This window comes from Lathyrus oleraceus, chromosome 6 (assembly GCF_024323335.1).
Source record: "Lathyrus oleraceus cultivar Zhongwan6 chromosome 6, CAAS_Psat_ZW6_1.0, whole genome shotgun sequence".
NCBI lineage: Eukaryota > Viridiplantae > Streptophyta > Magnoliopsida > Fabales > Fabaceae > Lathyrus > Lathyrus oleraceus.
The window spans coordinates 454,653,326-454,662,074 of record NC_066584.1 but is presented as its reverse complement, the minus strand read 5'-3'; the positions used below and the strand labels follow the sequence as shown (position 1 = coordinate 454,662,074).

The following is an 8,749-nucleotide window of genomic DNA, read 5'->3' as shown; positions in this document are numbered from 1 at the left end:
CCTCTTCGAAAGTCACACATAGAAAATCCAAACATAGGCATGTGAGTAATGGTTGGAAAGGTCTTGACATAAGGAACAAAAGCTATGTTGGACAAAAATCCATTTGGAGTTTGGAAATTTATGAAAATTGACCTTGAAGTTTGAGGTACAAAACATGTCTTTGAAAATTTTCCCAAAAATGACCAACTTCAAGCCCTTCTGTTTCAATGATGCAAGCCTCAAATGGAAAACCTTCAACATCAAAGTCGTAGATATTTTCAATATGATCAATTTAGACTAAAATTTTGCATCATTTATATTTTTGATGAGAAAGTTATGGGCACTTGAAGTTGGACTTTTTCAAGATTCAATGGTTTTGGTCCAAAGTGACCTATAATATTTTGTATTATCACATGTGTTTTTTTTAGGATTATGAAATTTTGTCCGACATAACATTTGAAGTAGACATCGTAATATTTCCAATGCAATTGGTCTCACCTCAAAATCATAAAAAATGAAGAAGTTAGGTCCTTGGGAAGTTGACCCAAAATTAGGGTTTCAGTCAAAATGACCTATAATGTTTTGAAATGAATGATGACCTTCCAAGTTTCAAATGGATTTTTGATGAACACGAAAGTTGTTCATATGGTTCTTAAGAACATTTGTGCTCTTAGGGTCTCTTCATTTGACAAACACATCAAAAGTTAGGTCTCAGTGGATCTCAAATTAGTCAGATGACTTGACTGGTCAACTTCTCAAGTCCAAACTTCAAATCTTGATGAATGAATGATTGAGGATACTCACATAGGCTCATATATGCATAAATTGATTAATTAAAGAACTTCCCTTGATTGAATTTGATCATAGGTTGAGGTTGCTTCATGAGCAAGGCACAGTCAATGCACAGTTGAATTAGGGTTTCCTTGGGAAACAATCCTCAAGCCCTTTGGTTTATCTTGATCAAATTGGCAAATTGAGATACTTGGGAGACATATATGATGATTAGAAGCTTTGTGTACCATTGTCATGCTTGATTTTATCTTCATTTAGCCACTTCATTGAGCATAGGGGCCTCCTAGGAGCATGGGCACACATGATCACTTGAGCTTCAAAACAAAAAGAGTTAGTGACATATTTTGTGCTTTTGGTTAGTAAAAAAAATAAGAAAAGCAATAATATACAATTAAAGCATTCTTGGTGGTCTCAAACCACTCACACAAGTCCCAACCCAAGGGTTAAGGAGCCACACATGCTATGGTCCTTGAGGCAATGCAATGAGCAATGATATGATGCCATGAGGGATCTTAGGGTCAAAATTAGGGTATTACAATATGGTTATGTGTATTTAATGAAACATAAATCAGAGTCCTTTGAAAAGTTCAAGGAATTTAGGAATGAAGTACAAAACCAACTAGGTAAGAATATTAAAACTCTTTGATCAGATCGAGATGGTGAGTATTTAAGCCTGGAGTTTGATGACCATCTGAAAGAGTGTGGGATCCTATCCCAACTTACTCCTCTTGGAACACCCCAATGGAATGGTGTGTCTGAGAGAAGAAATTGAACCCTGTTAGACATGGTCCGATCCATGATGAGTAACGCCGATCTTCCAAACTCCTTTTGGGGACATGCACTATTGACAACAGCTTACACACTTAACCGTGTTCCATCCAAAAAGGTTGAGAAGACACCATATGAGATATGGAATGGTAAGAAACCACATATGTCTTACATGAAGATTTGGGGTTGCAAAGTTTATGTGAAACGACAAATTTTAACTAAGCTTGAGCCCAAATCTGACAAATGCTTATTTATGGGGTATCCTAAAGAAACAAGAGGGTATTACTTCTACAATTCTTCTGAGGGAAAAGTGTTTGTTGCTCGAACTGGAGTTTTCCTAGAAAAGGATTTTATTTCCAAAGGAATCAGTGGGAGGAAAGTAGAGCTTGAAGAAATTCAAGAATCACAAAGCATCGATACACCTATGGAGGAATTAGAGTAGGAAACACAAGTAGTTGTGGAAGAGCAACCAACTCAAGTAGAAAAAGATCGACGTAGGTCAAGCAGGATACGTCACCAACCTGAGAGACATGGATATCTCATAACTGATCAAAGTGATGTATTACTCATGGATCAAGATGAGCATGTGACCTACCAAGAGGCCATAATTGGTCCCGAGTCTGAGAAGTGGCTAGAAGCCATGAAATCTGAAATGGATTCCATATACACAAACCAAGTTTGGACCTTGGTAGAGCCTCTTGTAGGAGTTAACCCTATAGGATGAAAGTGGGTCTTCAAAAAGAAGACTGACATGGATGGTAAGGTACATACCTATAAGGCAAGACTGGTTGCAAAAGGATATAAATAAATTCATGGGGTTAACTATGATGAAACCTTTTCACCATTTGCAATGCTTAAATCTATTCAGATTTTACTTGTTATCGTTGCATATCATGATTATGAAATATGGCAGATGGATGTCAAAACTACTTTCCTTAATGGGAATCTTATTGAGGATGTGTACATGACACAACCTGAAGGATTTGACATACCAGAAGAAGCCCAAAAGATATGTAAGTTACAAAGATCAATCTATGGATTAAAGCAAGCTTCTAGAAGCTGGAATCTTCGTTTTGATGAAACGGTAAAACAATATGGATTCATCAAGAACGAAGATGAGCCTTGTGTCTACAAGAAGGTTAGTGGGAGCATGATCGTTTTCCTGGTATTATATGTAGATGACATATTACTCATCGGAAATGATGTCCCTACCCTTCCACAAGTAAAGTCTTGGTTGGGGAAATGTTTTTCTATGAAGGACCTAGGTGAAACAACCTATATATTAGGAATCAGAATCTATAGAGATAGATCACAAAAACTGCTTGGCCTAAGTCAGAGTACGTACATAGACAAAGTGCTAAGACGCTTTAATATGCATGATTCCAAGAAAGGATTCATACCTATGCAACGTGGCATGTGTCTATCAAAAACACAATCCCCTTCAACTAAGGAAGAAAGGGATCGCATGAATAAGATTCCATATGCATATGCAATAGGATCTATCATGTATGTCATGTTATGTACTCGACCAGATGTCTCGTATGCTTTAAGTGCAACGAGTAGGTACCAATCTGATCCTGGTGATGCTCATTGGTAGCTGTCAAGAATATCCTTAAGTATTTGAGAAGGACTAAGGACTCATTCTTGATATATGGAGGTCAGGAAGAGCTGGCTGTAATTGGATACACCGATGCTAGTTTCCAGACAGATAAGGATGACTTTAGATCGCAATCTGGTTATGTGTTTTGCTTAAACGGTGGCATTGTGAGCTGGAAAAGTTCAAAACAAGACACAATTGCTGATTCTACAACCGAAGCCGAGTATATTGCTGCCTCAAGTACAGCAAAGGAAGCTGTTTGGATAAAAAAGTTCATCAGTGAACTTGGCATAGTTCCTAGCATTGTGGATCCCATTGGTCTCTATTGTGATAACAATGGTGCCATCGCACAAGCTAAGGAGCCTAGATCTCACCAATGATCCAAACACATACTTAGGCGTTATCACCTCATTCGAGAGATAATAAATAGAGGAGATGTGAAAATATGCAGAGTACCTACACTTGACAATATTGCTGACCCACTGACAAAGCCTCTTGCGCAACAGAAGCATGACGGCCATGCTAGATCTATGGGCATTAGGGGTATGCCTGATTGGCTCTAGTGCTAGTGGGAGATTGTTGGTGTAAGCCCTAGAGGCCAATACTTTTGGTACTTGTATCGAATTATTTATTAATAATAAAAGGATTTTTCTTTATTATGTTTGTCTAATAAAGTCCCTAGAATAGATAGTTCGTTTAATGTATCAAGTGTGACTTAATCATGAGATCACATTAAACATAAGGACACTGTTCTTAAAGTATCCATAATCGAGCTTTATTGTGAAGTGGGATAACATTAAAGCATTAAGACTATTATGTATATAGACTGATGATCACATCTCATGGATCATGGATAATGAGTTATCAAGTCTTAAACATAAGTATGAATATTAAGAGTAATATTTATACCAGATTGACCCGCTATGAGAATACTATATAGAATGTTATGCAAAGTGTCATAAGTTATTCTCATGGTGATAATGGTGTATACCACCCTTCGACCTGAAACCACTATGGACCCTAGATGTAAAGTCGAGTGCCTTATTGCTGATCAAACATTGTCCGTAACTGGATGACCATAAAGACAGTTGATGGGTACTCCACGAAGCGTGCTAAGGGACATGAGTGACCTAGATGGAATTTTCCCATCCTGTGTAACAGGATAAATGTCTATGGGCCCAATATTGAACTGGACAAGGATGACACGATTTATGCCTTGTGTTTAATATAGACATAAGGGCAAAAGGGTAATTGTACATATAAGTATTATCACAAAAGGATTTGCCAGATCACATGACATTTTTGTGTCTTGGGTAGTAGTGATGTGTTGCTAGATACCGCTCACTGTTTATTATGTTAAATACGTGATTTAATATAATTGCCAATACCGCGAAAACCTACAGGGTCACACACAAAAAGACGGATTGATAAGAGATAGAGTAACTAAGAAATACCGTAATGTACGGTGCCCTTAAGTGAATTGTAGAACATCGTAAGGTACGGTGTACTTAAGTAGAATACGAAATATGGTCAGGTACCACTTGCTTAAGTGATTTTGGCATATTATAAGATATGGGCCACATACACTTTAGTGGGCTTTCTGGCTTGCAGCCCACACAAGTGGTTCTATAAATAGAACCCTTGTGTAGAAGAATTTGTGCAGTGGCAATTTCGTTTCTCTCTCTCGCTCACTCAAAGCCTTCATTCGTAGCAGCTAGCACTGAGATTGAAGGAATCCGTTCGTGTGGATGATAACACTGAAATTTACCGTATTTTCGACTCCGATTTCACATGCATTCTAGTTGTTTTAATGTTATTTTGTTGTGTTATTGTTATGTTTTCCTTTGTTTTCAGGTTTTTACTTTAATCGGAGCCCCGATCGAGAAAAGGAGTGAAAAAGAGCTAAAAACCCTAAAATTCAGCATTTTGTACTTGTGGCCTACCCCATGGCTGGCGCCATAGACCCTGCCATGACGTGTCCAAGCTCAACTTCCCTCAAATTCCACGTTCCCCACTACTTCCACTAAGGCGCCTCATTTTGTGCTTGTGGCGGGCGCCATGGCCTTGTGGCGGGCGCCACAAGAGGAAAGCTTTTCCCTCCCATTTTCAAGTTGAAGGGCATCCAAGTCATTTCCATCTTTTTACTTGCTTATAAATAGAAACTCAAAATCACTTTTACAATCATCCAAACTTAGAGCAGAGGCAAACTCAGAGCAACTTTGTTTCACTTAGGCATATATTCAGTATTTTAAAGTGGTAATCGCTTCGCATTGGAGTGTTACCACAATTGTGTAATCAAGTCTGTGATAGAGTCTGTAATCGAGTTTGGAGCACTTTGGAAGGAAGTTAATCCTGCCGCCATTTCATTTCCGCTTTGCAATTTATTCAACCCTCCGATTGGAGCAGGTTTTTATTACTTGTCTTTATCTTATTTATTTACCCGCATTCGCTTTACTTTCATTTATTTCCTCGCACTCGCTTTACTTTCATTTATTTCCTCGCACTCGCTTTACTTTCATTTATTTCCTCGCACTCGCTTTACTTTCATTTATTTCCTCGCACTCGCTTTACTTTTATTTATTTCCTCGCACTCGCTTTAAATTATTTATTTCCTCGCACTCGCACTACTTTTATTTACTTTCCGCACTCGCACTACTTTTATTTACTTTAATGCACTTTTACTTTACCATGTCTAACTAAATTTATAAGGTTAGAATGTAAGGATCGTAATTGAACCGATAATCCGTACAATTGTTCGTAGAAACACTTAAGGGCTATTTTAACTTTCAACTTAAGTTTTCCCGCACTTCAATTCCGTTGGGTAAGATCGAAAGCCGTCCAACGTCTTTTTAAACTTAATTATTTTTAACTATTTCAAAAACAGCGAAAGCGCTTTGTTTAGTTCATTAGAAGATTTTAACATTAAGAAGAAAAGAGATTTTAAAACTATTTTCGGACGCGTTTATAAGTTTAGAGCCTGGTTCGTAAGAACCTCTTCTGGTTAAGAAATTCAGGTTATAATACTTTTCAACTTAGTCAAGATACTATATTTCTTAAAAATAGGTTTACTACTCTAACGCAATGCGCGCCTTTTTATAAGTGACAATAAGAGGGTTTGCTTAGGGAGTACAACTCGGTTCTGAATACGCGAAAGCGACAGTTCCTGTTAAATTGGTTCTTTTTAAAGTAGGAAACATTGCCCATAAGTAGTTCTATTAGCAAGTACTTGTATTATTAATTGATTATGTGAATTACATTCGACCCTGTCTTTATTAATTAAACTTTATTCAATACTTTACCTTTTCATTGCACACTCTAAAAACACCTATTTTGATTGCCTTTGATAAACACCATAACAGTAGATAACGATAGATTGACACTTGGTCTCTGTGGATTCGATAATCTTTTATATTACTCTGACGCGTTCGTATACTTGCGAAACACCGCATCAAGTTTTTGGCGCCTTTGTCGGGGACCAATTTCGTCAAATTTCATTTTTCTGTTGTTATATTGTTTAGACTTAGGCTATTTCCCGCCGGTCAATGCGAAGAACTCGCAGCACCGGAAGTTTAAGCTTAGTATACCCTCTGGCGGAACCTGAACGTTACGCTCGCGCATGTTTATTCTTTCATAGAATTAAGAGAGTTATGGCCGAAGATCAAAACCAAAGACCTCTTAAGGATTTCGCTCAACCATCAAACAAAGAACCTAGTTCTAGTATAGTAAACCCAACCATCCTAGCTAATAATTTTAAACTTAAACCATCTCTATTGCAACTAGTGCAACAGAGACAATTCGCAGGTCTCGCTACTGAGAATCCAAACCAACATTTAAAAATATTTCTTCAATTAGCAAACACTTTTAAAACCAATGGAGCTTCTCCTGAGGCAATACGTTTAAGATTATTCCCTTTTTCCCTCAAAGGTAAAGCCCTATCATGGTTAGATTCCCTTCCACCCAATTCAATTACGACTTGGGATAACCTTAGAAGAGTTTTTCTTGCTAGATATTTTCCCCCGAGTAAGACCGCCGTTCTTCGAAACCATATAACTAGATTTACCCAAAACCAAGGAGAACCGTTGTTCGAAGCTTGAGAGAGATATAAAGAGTTGTTACGAGCATGCCCACATCATGGTTTAGAAAATTGGTTAATCATTCAAACCTTCTATAATGGACTTCATTGTAACACAAAGATGACCATCGACGCTGCCGCAGGCGGTGCTCTGATGAACAAACCTTATCCTGAAGCTAGTGCCCTCATTGAAGATATGGCTCAAAACCATCAATCATGGGGAGTCGAACGAGCGACATTTGAGAAGAAGGAAGCCCAAGGAGGAGTGCATGAACTAAGCTCTATAGACATGATGCGAGCTAAAATGGACGCATTAGCCCTTAAGGTCGAGCGTATGTGCATAAACCCGAATAATGTAGCCGCAGTTTCGTCGGATTATGAGATATGTGGAGCCAAAGGACACCAATCCGCAGAATGCAATCTATTAAACGAAACCCACTATGAGTAAGTGAACTACACTCAAGAGAACCCATACTCGAATACCTATAACCCTGGATGGAGGAATCACCCGAACTTCTCCTATAAAAATAATAACCCTATTCAAAATAATGCACCTCCGAGACCTAGTTATCAAGCCCCTAAATCAAATCAACCTATGCAACCTGTACCACCAAAGTCGAGCCTTGAGAAAATTATGGAAAATTTTATCACCGCTCAAATCCAACAAAACAAGGAGTTCATGAACCAAAACATTCATGTTAACGAATTGATTGCTCAGTTAGGAACCAAGGTTGACCAAATAGTTACTCAAACCAAGATGCTTGAAACCCAGATCTCTCAGGTAGCTTTAAACCAAGCCCCTCAGACTACACCTGGAGGATAATTCCCTGGACAACCTCAACAAAATCCGAGAGGACAAGCCAATGCCATTACCCTACGAAGTGGGAACGCTTATGATGAGCCACCAAACCCCAGATTGAGTGAACCCGAAACTTCTAAGGAATGTATCAAACCCCGGGACGAAGTAAAGGAACCAGAGGAATCTGAAAACCAGGAAGGTCGAGAGAAAGGAGAAGAACCTAAAGATAAAACTTACGTACCACCCCCGCCATATAAACCACCTATACCATATCCGCAAAGACTCAAACAAACCCAGATCAATAAACAGTATCAAAAATTTATTAAAGTTATAGAAAAACTTCATGTAGAAATCCCTTTCACAGAAGCCATCACCCAAATACTTTCTTATGCAAAGTTTCTCAAAGACATCCTTACCAACAAACGTAGACTTGACGATCCGAAGCCTTTGGAATGTAATGCTATTTCCGAGGATAAATTAGCAAAGAAAGATAAAGATCCTGGAAATTTCTCCATTCCTTGCCTTCTGGGTAATCATGTCATCGAAAAAGCTTTTCTAGACTTAGGAGCTAGTGTGAGCTTAATGCCTTTAGCAGTTTGTGAGAGGTTAAACTTAGGAGAATTACAACCCACTAAGATGTCACTTCAGTTAGCCGATAGATCTGTTAAATATTCGATAGGCATTTTAGAAGATGTCCCTGTTAGGATAGGTCAGTTATTTATCCCTACTGATTTTGTTGTCA

The 8,749-nt window shown here is 38.3% G+C and overlaps 1 non-coding gene across 1 annotated transcript; it reads right to left on the bottom strand.

The window, feature by feature from the left end:
- Positions 1-7,167: 7,167 nt before the first annotated feature.
- On the bottom strand, positions 7,168-7,274 carry LOC127098878 (small nucleolar RNA R71). Its single transcript, XR_007793562.1, has one exon. It is a non-coding gene; the product is annotated as a small nucleolar RNA R71 (small nucleolar RNA).
- Between the last annotated feature and the right edge of the window lie 1,475 nt (positions 7,275-8,749).